The sequence below is a fragment of the Anarhichas minor genome, unplaced genomic scaffold, assembly GCF_050575085.1.
Source record: "Anarhichas minor isolate MPS153535 unplaced genomic scaffold, ASM5057508v1 ptg000025l, whole genome shotgun sequence".
In the NCBI taxonomy this organism is placed as follows: domain Eukaryota; kingdom Metazoa; phylum Chordata; class Actinopteri; order Perciformes; family Anarhichadidae; genus Anarhichas; species Anarhichas minor.
Window position 1 is genome coordinate 583852 of NW_027466471.1, and position 16511 is coordinate 600362.

Consider the following 16511-nt stretch of genomic DNA (forward strand, 5'->3'; position numbering starts at 1 on the left):
GTCGTTCAGCGCTCTTTTACTGGCTCCGAGTCAACACGACACTCTGCACACTTCAGTTCAGTAGATGAGCAACTGACGGAGCATTCAGGGGAATTTACGTCAAAATTCCTGTTTTTTGGGGATGCTCACAGTCAGTAAAGCCACATTAATCTAACATCTTTAACTCGTGTGTTTTGGCAACATTAAAGAGTTGCAGTCCTTAAGGAGGAATAGTGCTCTGTTTTGTCCCTGGTTATTTTTGTCCTGCTTTTTGCCTGAAGTCAACAAACGCCTTTGGTCAGAGCTCTCCTAATCAACAGTCTTGGCCACAGTGAGCAGAAGCTCACAAAAGAGGCTGGGCTACTTCACCTCCTCCCTCTGCATGCTCTTTCCTCCACTGTAACTTCGCTGCTACTGCCACCCAGTGTATTTCCATGACAACCTGGGGATTGTAAGAGCGGTATGGAAACGTCAAACACTCAGTGGGCTCGCATCGTCGCACACAAAAGGCCAGTGACCTACATGTGGAGCGCGGATGAAGTCTTTTCCCAGAAGAACAGGCTCAGCAGCGTTACTGGACGGTGATAGAAACACTGTGACGCCCCCCCCCCCCCCCCCCCCCCCCCTTTTTTGTCTCCAACTGCTCAGAGGCAGAACAGACATGAAAAAAGTCGACTACTCTAGCATGTCAACCTGTTGCATCCTGATCTCATGATTTGAAAATAGAGCGGCTGCAAAAAAGAAAAGAGACTTTTATGAATACTTTGGCGAGTGAGTTCTGCATATGTTTCATGAAGTAGTAATTGTTTAAATGGAGTCAGTTAATTAACAAGCTTGTATTCCAACTCACCTCATCACGTAAAAAACGAACAGAAACTTGTCTTTCAGCCAGGAGACCGCTGTTCATTCCCCGCATGAAACGAGAAGTCAACGTTGATTTATCTGTCACGTAACCTACTTAAATAACGTCACTTCTTTAACCCAAGCAACAATCTTTTCCTCAACCTAACCAGGTAGTTTTGTTGCCTAAACCTAACTACATTTCTTGTAAAGAAGGGAGTTCATTTTGAAAAGACTGTATACGTGTAAATTGCGTTACACGCGTTACTGGACTTTTGTAGGAAAACCCACAGAAAATGAGGAGTAACTTTTTCATAAGATATGATACGAACCGTTGTATGAGGACATGTTGTGTCTGTAAATCTGAGGGCAGAAAATGAATGCAGAATGCTCCCTTGTAAATAAACATTCCTAGCTGGTCAGCAATCGGGTTGCATGTTTGTCTGGCCTAATCTGGCAACAGCAGATCGTCTTTATGGCCGCCTCTCGGCCATCAATCAGGCCTGCTACTGAGGACCTGGTTGACAGCAGCAGGGGTCCCACGGTCGCTACGGAGACCGCCTTTTAAAGCAGTCATATAAACGATATAGGAAACAAAAAGAAAGGGAAAGAGAGAGGGAGGGACGGGCCAGCGCAGTGTTAGTTGTGTCCTCTTTGGACAGAATCAGGCTTCAGCTTGAGTGAGACAATACTGAGCTGAGTCAACCCCTGAGTTCATGCAGTAACACAAGGTTCACACCGATACGTGAGTTTGCCAGTGGCAGCATTTAATTAAAGTTCCAATATGGTTACTGTTGTCCCCCTCTGAGAGGATATGATATAGGACAGTTTTGAGTTGCGTTTTGGTAGAATTCTTGTTGGTATTATTCTGACTTTCGGCAGACAGTTTATCCAATGCTAAGGCATACTGTCGTTATTTGACTGCGAAGGCATGAAAGGTCAGATTTGATCAGGTTCAGTAAAAAAATATCAGTATCAGTACCAGTGTAATAAATTGGCATTGATTGAACCAAGATATGAACTTCTCATGAATTTCGTGTTTATCACTAATGGCATAGGACAGAATACATGCATCAACATCTGAAAAGGAAGAGTGGAGATTGGATTAAGGGCAGCTGACTTTGAGATGATCACCGCCCACGGCCGACCAACCAGCCAGACCAAACCCCACCAAAGGAGAGCGAAGATGGAAACTAAGCTAACCCAGCTAGGACCTGAGGCTACTCCACTACCTACTGCTGGCTGTCTGATGCCTGGTCCCAGTGACATAAGATGGATGAAAGCAGCAGGAAGTTGGGGACTATTGAGCCATCATCTTTACAGAGACCTTTCTCCATCTTTGATCCCGGATCAAGCTGCACTTGACAGGCGGATATCAGGACAGAGAGCAGGACTCTGGTGGACTCTGTGTTCACATCATGATGCTTGGTGCTCAAACACAGTCAAAGTTGATGGACAATGTTTTTCATCATGTTAAATTTGTTATGTAAATATGTCGGCCATATTATCTGCCTGGAGAATTGTGATTGTTGCTGCTGTTTACATTCCTTGTGGTGCAAATTTAAAAAATGCACGACAGGAATGTACAGCTGTTTTTGTTTTGTTTGTCATGTGTTTGTTGTGTCGTGGCTGGGCTACAACTGAATTTCGTAGTGCATCCATGTGTTGCATAATGACAATAACTGATCCTTGAATCCTTGAATAATGTGTATCTTGTGATCAGTGTTGGGCAGTAGTGCATTTCGTAGTAGTATATGGGGTTTACAATTCAAAATGTTGGCAGTTACATTGCAGTTAATCCCAGTAATGCTCTGTTACTTTGATGTTTGGGGTTTGTCTCATTCCCTGTCTAACCAGCAATTAAATGGGGCAGTTCAGTCTAAATTTTGGATTTGTGTGCACAATAGATAGACTGGACCTGGACATGGTAGCTTTGCCCAGGGCTGCAAATAGGTAGCTAGCTTCTGCAAAAAGAGGAGAAATACACTTGACTCCGCAGTTGTCTATTTCCATGGTTTGGCTGAACTCAAGAATCACTTGGGTTTTGGCCCCCCTATTGGCCCTATGAGACTATAGTGAATTAATGTGATGGGGATTTTGCAATCACCCCATATTTGATGACATACATATGAGGTACATTTTCTTAATATTTCCTTGTCTAGATTAATATTTTTTTCTTTTGAGGATAGATATGTTTAGATTCTTAAAAGGAGTGTTTGTCTCACCTGCACATTTTACTTCCCTGTAGTAGAAAGTCTATGAATGAGAGTATGCAGTTGTGACTGAACTGTACTTTTTTATGCTACTATATACCTTTACTTCACTAAATCCATACAGCTGTAAAATAACCTTGCACAATACAACCCAGTTGCCAGAAAGGTTGGCATTGTACACTTCTGCAAAACACAGAATACGTTGAATGTTGATGTTTTTGAACCCACGGAAAAGTGACATTGCTACGTTTCATATCAGCCTCGTATCACGCTGGCAGAAATGCACAATGTCAAAAACAAAATTAGTTGGTCAAGGATAGAAAAAAAAGTTCATAGGTTGTGTTCAAATAGAAGCATAACAATGTAACATAGCAAGATAAAATAGCAACGTAATGTAGCAACTTAAGGTAGCAATGTAACAACAACGTAACATAACAACGTAATGTAAAAATGTCACGTAGCAACGTAACATAACAACGTAATGTAAAAATGTCACGTAGCAACGTAACATAACAACGTAATGTAAAAATGTCACGTAGCAATGTAACATAACTTAAAATAACAACGCAACATAACAACGTAATGTAAAAATGTCACGTAGCAACGTAACATAACGTAATGTAAAAATGTCACGTAGCAATGTAACATAACTTAAAATAACAACGCAGCATCCATCCATCCATTTTCCTCCGCTTATCCGGGGTCGGGTCGCGGTGGCAACAGGCCAAGCAGGCTGACCCAGACTTCCCTCTCACCGGCAACATGTTCCAGCTCATTCTGGGGGATCCCGAGGCGTTCCCAGGCCAGCTGGGAGATGTAATCCCTCCAGCGTGTTGTGGGTCTTCCCCGGGGTCTCTTCCCAGTTGGACGTGCCTGGAAAACTTCCAGTGGGAGGCGTCCAGGCGGCATCCTAATTAGATGCCCGAACCACCTCAGCTGACTCCTTTCGACGCGAAGGAGTAGCGGCTCGACTCCAAGCTCCCTCCTGATGACCGAGCTCCTTACCCTATCTCTAAGGCTGAGCCCGGCCACCCTACGGAGGAAGCTCATTTCGGCCGCTTGTAGCCGCGACCTTGTCCTTTCGGTCACGACCCAGAGTTCGTGACCATAGGTGAGGGTAGGAACGTAGACCGAGTGGTAAATTGAGAGCTTTGCCTTCCGGCTCAGCTCCCTCTTCACCAAGACGGTCCGGTGCAGCACCTGCTTTACTGCTGCAGCCGCACCGATCCGTCTGTCGATCTCCCGCTCCATCTTACCCTCACTCGTGAACAAGACCCCGAGATACTTAAACTCCTTCGCTTGAGGTAGGCACTCCGTCCCCACCTGGAGGGAGCAATCAACCGGCACCATGGCCTCATGGCACCATGGCCTCAGATTTGGAGGTGCTAACTCTCATCCCCGCCGCTTCACACTCAGCTGCAAACCGCCCCAGTGAATGCTGGAGGTCACGATCCGAGGAGGCTAACAGGACCACATCATCTGCAAACAGCAGAGAGGCGATCCCGAGACCCCCGAACCTGACGTTCTCCACCCCCCGGCTGCACCTAGATATCCTGTCCATGAAAGCCACGAACAGGACCGGAGACAAAGGTCAGCCCTGGCGGAGGCCAACACCCACCGGGAACGTGTCTGACTTATTGCCGAGAATGAGGACACAGCTCCTACTACAGTCGTAGAGAGACCGGATCGCCCGTTGTAATGGGTCCGGCATACTTCCGCAGCACCCCCCACAAGAACCCCCGAGGGACCCGGTCGAAAGCCTTCTCCAAGTCCACAAAGCACATGTAGACTGGTTGGGCAAACTCCCAGAACCCCTCCAGTAGTCTTGCGAGGGTAAAGAGCTGGTCCACTGTTCCACAGCCGGGACGGAATCCGCATTGCTCCTCTTGAATCTGAGGTTCGCCAAACGGTCGGAGCCTCCTTTCCAGCACCCTGGCATAAGCCTTCCCCGGGAGGCTGAGTAGTGTGATACCCCGGTAATTCGAGCACACTCTCCGGTCCCCCTTTTTGAAAATGGGAACCACCACCCCGGTCTGTCAGTCCATGGGCACTGATCCCGACCCCCATGCGACATTGAAGAGGCGTGTCAGCCAGGACAGCCCAACTATGTCCAGCGCTTTCAGCATCTCAGGGCGGATCTCATCCACCCCCGGCGCCTTGCCACCGAGGAGCTTTTTGACTACCTCTGCCAGGGATATGGGTGAGCCTCCCCCTAGATCTTAGAGACAACGCAACATAACAACATAATGTAAAAATGTCACGTAGCAATGTAACATAACAACTTAAAATAACAACGCAACATAACAACATAATGTAAAAATGTCACGTAGCAATGTAACATAACAACATAATGTAAAAATGTAGCAACGTACGTTACGACCGTAAATAAACAACAACCGCCCCTTGCAGACTTTCTTATGTACCGTTACCAAACCTCCCACCCGCCCTTAGTTTGCAAACTTTCAGTAGCTGTCGCTCGCTGTACTAACTCACTTGCTCTGACCGAAGGCAAAAATGTCCACATTCAACGTACACGTTTTTTTGCAGAAATGTACCCAAATAGTACTTAAAACAGTAAAAAATGAGCACCACATAGAACAGCTACATTAGAATGCTCTACTATATCACCAATAATCATCCAATGATACACTATAAAGGTGCCTTCCTGCATGATGAGTAAATATTTAGCTGATACTACTTCTGTACCTTTACTAACATTTGAATATGTGACTTCTAATGGAGTATTTTTAACATTGTGGTATTCGCTTTTACGTTTGTTTAGGTTAGAATACTTAATAATAATAATATATTTTTTTTCACAAAAGAGCCTTATCTCACAGTGCTACTTATTTTGATGTAATTAATGAATGTATAAAATAACCTATAAAATGTGGTATCTTCTATTTTGCCACAACAAAAGTGGACTAATTTACTGATAACGGTACTTTTTGCCCCTTTTTCAGATATGGTGTAGTAGAGAGAAATACAGAGGCTCAGTCCTGACTGTCATTGTGGTAACTCTGCATTTTGGCATACTGACATCATGTGGCACAGCTTTGCCACAAGACCACATTATACCACAATCTTGCTTTATTTCACTCTCTGTTCTCCTTGTGCTCAGTAAAAGAATAACTCACATTTCAAGACACTACTGATACATTGTGTCATTCAAATAATTGCATATGTCTTTGTATGGGGTGAGAATTTTTTTTCTATTCATTTACCTAATTAATTAGGTCAACACTGAGTTCTTAACCCTATTTTTTCAACTTTTACAGGTAAAACGGTGTGAAGTCAAATGTGTCCATAAAACAGTGAAGCCCAGAGTATTAATTAGTAAATCGGGACAGGCAGGTTAGACGTATGTGAACCTTTACATATGCACTGAAATAAATTACATGTATATATACCGATACAGATTCACTACTCTAAAAGCACACGTCCATTGGCTCACTTATTTCACTTTACAGCAGCATCTTGTTTCAAAATAGTCCGTATTGCTTTGGATTTCACTCATGATTTATCCATGCTTGTAATTTGTTCTTTTGAAGATTTCCATTTGTTTCCCATTTTAACTCCAATTTCTTGAAATTACTTTGAAAAAATTGTTCTCAAAATTCTAAAAATCATCTTTATTAATTATTTCAAGAGGTTCCATCAAGATCAACAACCTGGACCCTTTTTTTAATTTAAAGAAGAGACATTATTGGGTAAGAGGTTTATTTTGTTCCTTCTTTGTTTTCAGTGTGATCAAATACAAACAACCAGCAGCCTTCAGGTGTTCTTGAAAATATATACAGTAGGTCACGACTAAGATTTTTGTTTTAAAGCAGTTGTATGTACCTTTATACCACCCGACAATTGTTAATGCTGGTGAGGAGTTTTCACCACGGTTGGCTTACACTACACTTGTTGTGACATCAGAAATTCCTGCTTGTTTGTCCACATTAAACTGTGACTTGGAGGTGAATGCAGACAAAAAAACACCAAAGAAAGCAACCTTCTAGTATCAAATCTGCACAGTAAAGGAAATAATTTGCGAGTCTAAATGAGGTATCACCTCCAAATTAATCCATTTTACAAGTGTCACATGACTCAAGACAGTCTGGTCTAATCCAGCATTCCTAAATGTACCTACAAAAAATAATGTGACATAATTTGTAGATATCCCAAGAAATAATTTCATATTTAATCCCCGTAATCATACCTGAGGAAGTAAAAAGACTGCAAAAGCCTAGAAAGGGGGAGTAAGAGGAGCTGTGGATGGGTCCAACCAACACGGATCTTTCAAACAGCAGACCGCTGTTTGTTCCCCTCAAATCTCAATACTGCAGCGCTGTCTGCACCTCGGAGCACAGAAGAGAGGCCAAACTACAGACACTCGTGGTCCGCTGTAGAGCACACTGTAGCTGTTGAAATGATTATCATCGGTTGTACAAATCCAATTTAAGATTATTTAGCATTATAAAATAGCAGAACAGAGCGTCAGTAGTTTTTAATAATATATTCTAATACTGTGCATATACATTACCAAGTGTGATTCTTGTTTATATATAGTTTAAGTGTGTCGCTGCAGTGAACAAGAAATTATGAAATGTTTCGGGTTTTCCTTGGTGTAGTTTATTTATTTGTATGAACGGTGTTACTGGCTGACAGCGTCGCACATTGTTTGGCTGGGAATGTGTTTCATTTTAACTGAGCGTCTTGGTGTTTGGAGCTACGCTAAGCTAACCTGAGGACGCCATAGCACGGCAGGACACTACGGTGCTTTTGAAAACTTTTGGAGAAACCCGAGTGGATCTACAGATCAACGAACACATTCGCAGGGAAACGGAGCTCCACAACCGCGGTCCGCCCGCGGCCAGTCTGCGCCGGGCTGGCAGAGGTGGGATCCCGGCCCTGCCGCAAACGAAATACAACTGGGGAGGCTCGACTGTCACTGGCGTCCATGAATCGAGAAGGACTTCTTACTGGAACTGAAACGATGTACCGTGGGATTAAAGTCTTTGTTAACAAAGAAAGGAGGATGGAGTTTGCCTTTAAGTGAACAGCATTCAGTAAGTGACAAACTGCGTTTTTTTTTTTTTTACATCTGCAGTAACGTTACTACTGTTCATTTGTCTATCGTGTCATTTTTATGAATACTATTTGAATGGCTCGTGCTCTTGTGGTCCGCTGCAGGTTTGCTGGATTGATGTGTCATGCTTTGTTATCATATGAATATATGTGACTGGTTCTTATGACTTTATTGTTGTCATTGTGTTAATTACGTTGATTTGACGATGCATTGTCCGTTAAGGATGCAGGGTCCCGTCATGCACAGAGGGCCCAGGTATAAAATGCACGGCCCACCACTGACTTACATATTACACCAAGATACATTAATCAATAGTTACAAATTAGGTTCTCGTTTCTATGCAGATGATACACAACTTTACATCTCCAGTAAGCCTGATGCCTGTCTTCATTTTGTGAAACTGGAAGAAATAAAAACGCTATTTATTGTTCCAAAGCAAATCAGAAAATAATCTTATATAATATTACTTTTGACTGCATATTTCCACTTCCAAAACATTGTCTCATTTTGTCCATGGCTTATGCTGAAACACTTGTTCATGCATTTGTTTCATCTAAGCTTTATTACTGCAATAAACTACAACTTGTACAAAATACTGCGTTCACACCAAATGCGGCGCAAATAATTTGCGTTACTCGCGCATTGTTACTCGCGCATTGTTACTCGCCAGGGACAATTTGTGGTCATTGGCGTGATTTGCGCCATTCGTGCCAGACGAGCCAGAGAGGGGGCGTGGCTTATCGCCCTGGAAGCCATTCAACTGTCCGCCATTTATTTCCGCCATCAACCATGGAAAAGATAACCTCTATTTCTGCTTAGTACTTGTTGTGGAAGTCCCAGATATTGTTATGGCCATAACTTCTGGACACAGGGAGAAATCGAGGTGTATTCACTGTGTCTAGCAAGCCACACGTCGGCTGGTTTACTACAGCTGTATGAACACAAAATAAACTGATTGTTCTGTGATTTAACTGCAATAAACGGACAAAAGGGATGCTAAAATAACTACATAATGATGCCGATTTGTAAAAAGTTTGAGTTCATGTTTCGTTAGTTCTCTCCGCAAGACGACAAGCAAATCACTTTTGAAATACTTGTTTTCTCAATGGAGCTCAGATCGATCGGTGCTTTTCTATGCCAACACTGTAACAGCTCCATCAACACTGAAAATAACGTCATCTAGTCGTAAATACGGCAGCGTCTTTTTCCATATGGTTTATACACAAACATTTATACACAGTTTTGTCAGGTCTCTACTAATATGAGGTATCGTAGAGCTCTGGGTGAACACAGACGGCTACAGTATTTGTATTCTGATTCTGATCACGTGATTTTTTCGCCAGAGTTCGAATCACGCAAATTTGCTTCATTCGCGCCGCGGCAAACGCGTTAATTGCGCCGCGCCATCGCAAATTCGTGTGACTCCAGTCTCATCGCGTCTGTGCATAGACTTGGTATGTAATCTACTTGCGTCAGGGTGAGCCTGGCCCAAAACAATGAACAAAACAATCTTCATTAACATACTAACTTGCCTATTCCAAAACTGAACAAAAGAAAATACAGGCAGCTTACCTACCTCCCTAACAGAAAACAGGAGAAAACAATGTGAACAAAAAGGGCTTTTCACCTCGACACTAGACAGACTGCCTTTGGACTAGATACAATGATTTGCCGCTCCGATCTGTAAAATAGCGACCCCCCTTGGCAGTGCAGCACGGCCCGGTTGGGAGCTGGAGAGAAAAAGAGAGAGCAAGCCGGCTTCCACAGGTTCTTTCTTATCTCAGGGCTCATCAGTCTCCAGTCCAATCACCTGCAACTCAGCAGATACAAACAAAACACAGACACAATCTACAGCACCACCCTCAGGCAGGGAGGTAAACAGCATTCATGTTTATTATCAAATCTTATGACGTTATGAAGTCATAACAAGGATATTAAACCAAAATAAAAAAATGTGATAATATTACCCATGTTCTTATTTCATTACATTGGCTCCCTCTACATGCTAGATCAGACTTCAAGGTCCTACTTTTAACACCATCCTACTGATCACCTCTAGTTACCCATCATATAGCTACTCTATTCTCTCAAAATAGTTTCCTTACTATTCCAAAAATAAATACCAAGCCCCCCCCCCCCCCCCCCTTTTTTTTGGAATTGTCGTCCTACCAGAATTCGAGAGCCTACCTCAGTCATCAGCCTTCAACCTCACTCAGTCTGCCCCAGAATACTAAAGTAAGTAGTTGTTTTTTGCTAATGCTGCTACTGCTTTTATTGTATCTATTGTGTGTGCCTGTTTGTAATGCTTTGTATTTACCTTATCTTACTTCTTTACATTTTTGTGTGTTTTGCTAATGTTAATCGTTAATCTTTACAAATGTTACCTGCAAGTCTCTCTTCCACCACTAGATGATGCTCCAGTGTAGGACTTGACAGTGTACTCAATATGTAAACATTCTTTGAGTGCATGCGTGTGTGCCCAGGAGAAGCTGTCAAAACATCCATCCCAGTTGTCCCTGCAAATCTCTGCTGATCAGAGAGCAGACAGATTGCCTGGTGCCGTTTTACCTGCAGTCACCTGCAGCCAGCCTCCGTAGAGATGTCTGAGATGGAGACAATTACAGGAGCAAGCAACGGGAAACAGATGTGCAATTATGAGAACAGAGGTTTGCACTTAGCCCCGTTCATTGCCCCAACGTCGTTGCAGCAATCAACAATACAATCCACAGCAGCCAAATTCACAAATAGCTAATTAAGTCCTCATCTCACCTAGAGAGCTACATGCACTGATCATCACAAACACAAGTCAGTGTCGAATCCTCTGCTTGTCACAAGGTGCTTTAACACCACAGTCACCTTTCATTTCTGATGTATTTTCAGGGCCCTATAAACTGAATCCAAAGTATGCTTTCACCAGGCTGCCATGATGGAGATCCAAAGGCTGCCACCAACTCATATTTCTGCTGATACTCAGTGTGTTTAAATTTCACAGTTTTGTGCTAAACATTGTAATTCAGTCATCTTTTAAAAAGACCTTTTAAGTAGTAGTTACACAATCGTGGCACATTGATATTCTCCACTGAAATGTATCCATCCTTCCATCTATCATCCATCCATCCATCCATCTATCCATCCATCCAACCATCCATCTATCCATGCAACCAACCATCCATGCATCCATATCTCTCTTACAATATGAAAAGACACTGGACAGAAAGCAGACTATGCCCACCCTATTGCCAGACCAGAGCATTGATATTGGACCTTTCTAAAAATCGTATTAATGCAGAGCGTTATTAACAGTCAGCGACAATGTTTTTAGAAATGATTTATTTTAACGATATTTATATAAAACAGCTATTATTGCTATAGTCTCTGACTGGACACCATCTCTGGTTCGGGCATGAAGGTTGGATGCACTGCATCCTCACTCTTTACACCCTTAATTTCAATCTCACTCCAGTACATGAAGGGTGCACTACTGCTTGCATTGACTTGAATGTTGGCATTATTGGTCTCAAACGCTTGTAAATATTGGACTGCAAATTCCAGTATGGCAATTATTGATAGTGTGCTGCCTGGGCAGGTCAGTCGGACACAGAGATAAAACATTTACAAACTGCACATGTATCTGAATTTAACCAGCAGATTTAAACCTGGTAGCGCTCATAGATTGATCCAGTGTCAGCACCCCCCCCCCCCCCCCCCCCCGCCCTGGCCATAACCTCCAAAATGTCACTCAAAGAGATACCTACAAACCAGTAGGAGACACATAATGACCACAAAGAAACATAAAACGACAACAATGAGACACTAAAGACTATAAAGGGACCCAAACAACTACAAAGAGATGTAAAACAGCTGCAAAGTGACACAGGAGACTACAAAGAGACTCACAATGACTTGGAAAAGGGGCAAAAAAACACAAAGAGACACAAATTAACTGCAAAATGAGACACAAAGCATCTGCAAAAGGACACAAAATGACCACAAGGAAACACAGAAGAACAACAAAAACTGTTGCAGGAGAGGTGGTGGGGCCTTTTACATGACTGTGGCCAGGGGCCCATTGTCTCATAATCCGCCCATGGTAGTGTTAACCACTGATCTGCTGTACTCGCCATTGAATACAGTGAAAAACAAGCTAATTACCCTGTTTACGCTGCTTTAGAAATTTACTTAAGATATGGTGAGGTTAGTCTTTACTACAGGTTAAAGGCTATATCACTCTAAAGGCTCAACGAAATGCAGCCAATTGTTTGTAGCTGAAGGATACAGTCAGCGTACCGTTTAGTCAACAGTATCTTAGAGGCTGGAGGTGATAACTTGTGATGATGACATGGTGGATTTTCTTTTGGTAAGGAGGTGCAAGATCAGCTGAGTCGTCCCAATGGCCACACAATTTGGACTGTTGACAGCAGGATCGGAAGGAAGTGGCCCCTAAATAAGGATGCATTTATCTATCTGATCAACAAGTTCATTTAGAGGCTAGTGCCAAACCATCTAATGCCAGAGATCGATTGGCTATAAACAAACCACATGTGTACCAAATATACAGCAAATGTGTGCTGACTTTCTTTTCTATACGATAACTAGCTTTATCTCTTTGGTCAGAGGACTAAAGACGTGTTTCAAGTGTCACCTCCATGCAATGGAATTTTCATAGATAGCAAATCATATATACACACATCAGCAACCTTAGGAATGAGATACCTGAATTCTCTGATGGTGTGAGTAGCAGCCTGTCTGTCTGTCTGTGTCCCCACACCCCATATTGTTATCACATACCAGGGTTTCTCCAACTCATTGCTAGCCAGGACTCCATATCAAGTGGTCACAAATTGAAAATAGAGTAAAAAAAATGAATAAATGCATAACTGACAGCCTTATCCAGGAGAACTTAAGTGTTCAGTGTGCTTCAAATGACTTAGGTTGAGTGTCAGCCCACCATGTCTAAAGACAAAAGTGTTTAACCTTTTCTAAATGGTCACCCAAAACACTGCTGTCAGAGCCTCCTCTTGCTGCATCTCACTGCCTCCCTGATCTCCTTCCAAGAAATCTTGCCCTCTCAATGACAGTAATTCCACAAATGGGGATAGCGGTGCACACTGTCATACAGTCACTCATCAAAGGCATTCACAGTGTCCTCACTGAACACTTAGTAAGTAAACAGAGGCATAGCTGTGTGAGGGATGAAGGAGAGAGCTATAGAGAGAGATGCTAACAGTCTACTTTCACACCTTTGCATATGGGCAAGTGTGTTATTGCTGGATTGTCCATCTTTCGATTACGATGTCAGAAAGGGGGGTTATTGCAGAGAATAAGCTCTGTGGCAAAGAACTGTCTATGATACTTACATGCTTTGTTCAGCTAGATAATCTTCACAAATGAATTCCACTTTTAGCATTTTTGAAGCGTGGATGCAATCACCAGAAATAAAAAGCTAACATCAGGCTATAAAGCAACTCTACCACGGTCACATGACTTAACATCACCACTAAGCTAAAGGCAGACAAGTGTTCTAGTGATGACGTTTAATAGTCTCATTTAGCCACTTGTCGTAGAACAAAACGTTTAAATATCTTAAGCTTGTGTTAACTACAGGGTTTATTTCAGGTATCTAACTAAAAACACATTTAAAAATACACATTGACTTTAAAACAAGGGAACCAATAGTGCAAAAATGCTGACTCATTCCAGGTTTTGGGACTCATTCCTGCAGTGCGCTGTTACTCACCCTGTGTTACCTTGAATTCTTGAAGAAAATATAGTTTTTCTCGCATGCCTCCATTGGGAAAGGAGAATCCAAAAATGGTGTAAATCGTTGATAAATTGATTAAAACATAAAACAAGGCACATGAGACGGTAAAGGCAGAAGTTTTTTAAATAGTAAGGTTTTAGCAAAGATGCATGTGTTTGGGAAGTACTGAGCATATGACTGGATAAACGAGACTTGGATTATACAGCATGAGTTGTATGACAGTTTGTAAACAGATTTTTGATAAAGCTTTGCTGTTACTATACCATTTACTTCAATTCATCGAGGATTTACTCTGTTTCGGGATTCTACGCTCACTTTGGAGGCAGCAGGTTTTCTTCAAGAATTCAAGGCAACAGGCGGTGAAGAATTGATATACAAATGGTCATGTTGAGGGTGAAGTATTCCTTGAAGCTGAAATCACAAATGCTATGTTGAGCTTATGTTTGTGAGTGTTTCACACTGCAATAAAATATACGGTAAACTCTTGTGCATAAGGCAGCATTTTAAGACTTCACAAAAACACTGTGACCACTGATCGTGTCGGCTATTTATATGCTGACACACCTGCACTTTCCCTCTCCTGACTTATGCATGCCCCCGCTGACTGATACAAACATGGAGGCCATGCGAAATGAAGTGTGCCTCTGCTGATGAGGGAGAGATTGAAGGACCCACATGCGTTTCCTGTGTCTCTCCAGGCTTCTGAGGAGATCTGCTGCTTACTCAGGAGTGAAAGCCTCAAATTAAAGTGTTTGTGCTGACAAAGGACAAATGGGATTTTTCTTTCGCGCAAACGGTGCAGGATTGTGTTGGCTTGCTCAAAGTGTCAGGGAAAAATTGTCTCCTGGTCGACACCTCTAATGAAACATGCGCATGAAATTAAGGCCTGCATATTGCTGCCGATGTTTAGGTTGTACATGTATAAAGAGGTTGGCAGAAGAAGAGGAGGGAAAAGAGAGAGATAAGGCAAGATACAAGAGAGCGAACAGAGAAAGAGATGCCTCTCTTCTCTCCTGTGTATAGATATGTCTTTTGTACCCTTGAAGAAGGAGTAAATTGAATATTCATGAGTGAGCATGAATAAGTGCTCTGTCAGCCAGTAGTGTCACTGATAGATGAGGGGTGGACCTGCATGAAGCTCCAATGGCCAGCGATGGTCCTCCATAGAGAGTCACGGAGGCGGGGGCATCAGGTACAGAGAAGGCTTGCCCTGGAAACAGACAGGACAGAGGGCTTAACTTCAATCCATCCATATATTGAGCTCTAACTTTAGGAGGCATGCTACAGGCAGGTAACCCCGATGTTGACTCGACGGTTGCAAGCTTTACTTACTGGACAGCTAGACTGGACATCACTGGAGGTGGGAAAAATGAGCCAAAAACTAATGGAGTAGAGAGATTCTTTTCCTTTTTCACACAGCTAGACAAAAGTCTGGAGGTCTCTCCTGTGATTCTTGTTTTCCAGACAGTGAGTCCATGGTCCAGAAACCCACTCTAATTTCCTCTGACAAGTTCTCACAGTTGCTTCTCTATCCCCAGCGTCTACCTCCTCCTCTTCCCCCTCCGCAAGAGAAGGAGGCTGACACACACACAGACACCAATCATTTCACCGCTCATATTTAGATATGATAATTTTATTCATGATGCCACTCCTCGGCCGCTGTGCAGCTCGTCTGTACAAGTGTAAATGAGGAGTGTTCCAAATGTAAAATGTTCTGCTGAGGGGGATCAACGAGGCTCTGTGGCCAAAACAAGGCAATATACAAAGTGAGTTCTGTTCCAGTACACAGACTGGCCTGGTCCGCACCAACTCCAGTTAGCATGCCTGGCTCCACCAACATACACCAGATGGCCTCATCCTCAGGCAGAGCGAGAGAGAGAGGGAGGGAGGGAGAAAGAGAGAGAGAAACACAAAGAGAGAATGAAAGGGGGAAAGCACTGGTGCTTGACATGCATGTCCCAGAGGTGCCATGCTCAGTCAAAGTTATATCTAACACTGGGCTTGGCTGATACTAGAGCTCATCTAATGTTAAGACTAACTGGAAAAGCCTAAATCCTGCAAAACGGACATAGTAGGCAACCTTATTTAATTGTCCATCTCTTCTTTCCATCTCATTACTCATGAGGACTTTATGTATGGATTAAACCAAATAAAATGAACCCTTAAAATTATTTTGGTAAATTTCACAAGAGGTTCTAGTGGCAGAATACTAATCAGTATTAGAATCAGACTTTAGAAGGCTCCTAGAGGGTAGTCTGGTAACCGCAAGGTTGGAAGTTCCATCCTTTGCTGCTAATCCTGTGCCCCTGAGCAAGACACATAACCCCTAGTCGCTCCCCACTGCTTTCAACATGCTAGGGATGGGTTAAATGCAGAGGTTAAATTTCATATGTATATAATGACGATTATAATGAAGTTTAAGTTTAAGAAGTCATTATTCAACTGTTTTCATTGGCTTTGTAGTTCTCCCCATAACAAGTCAATTGACTTTGACATATTAAATTGTTGGAGTGCCCCTTTAACATCAATAAATAACACAGTGTTTTTAAAACATTTGTATAATTACCATGAAAATACAACAACAGACTGTAAACTGGCAGCCTGTGGAGTGGATTTTACTCTTTGTGCCATGAGACTGGAG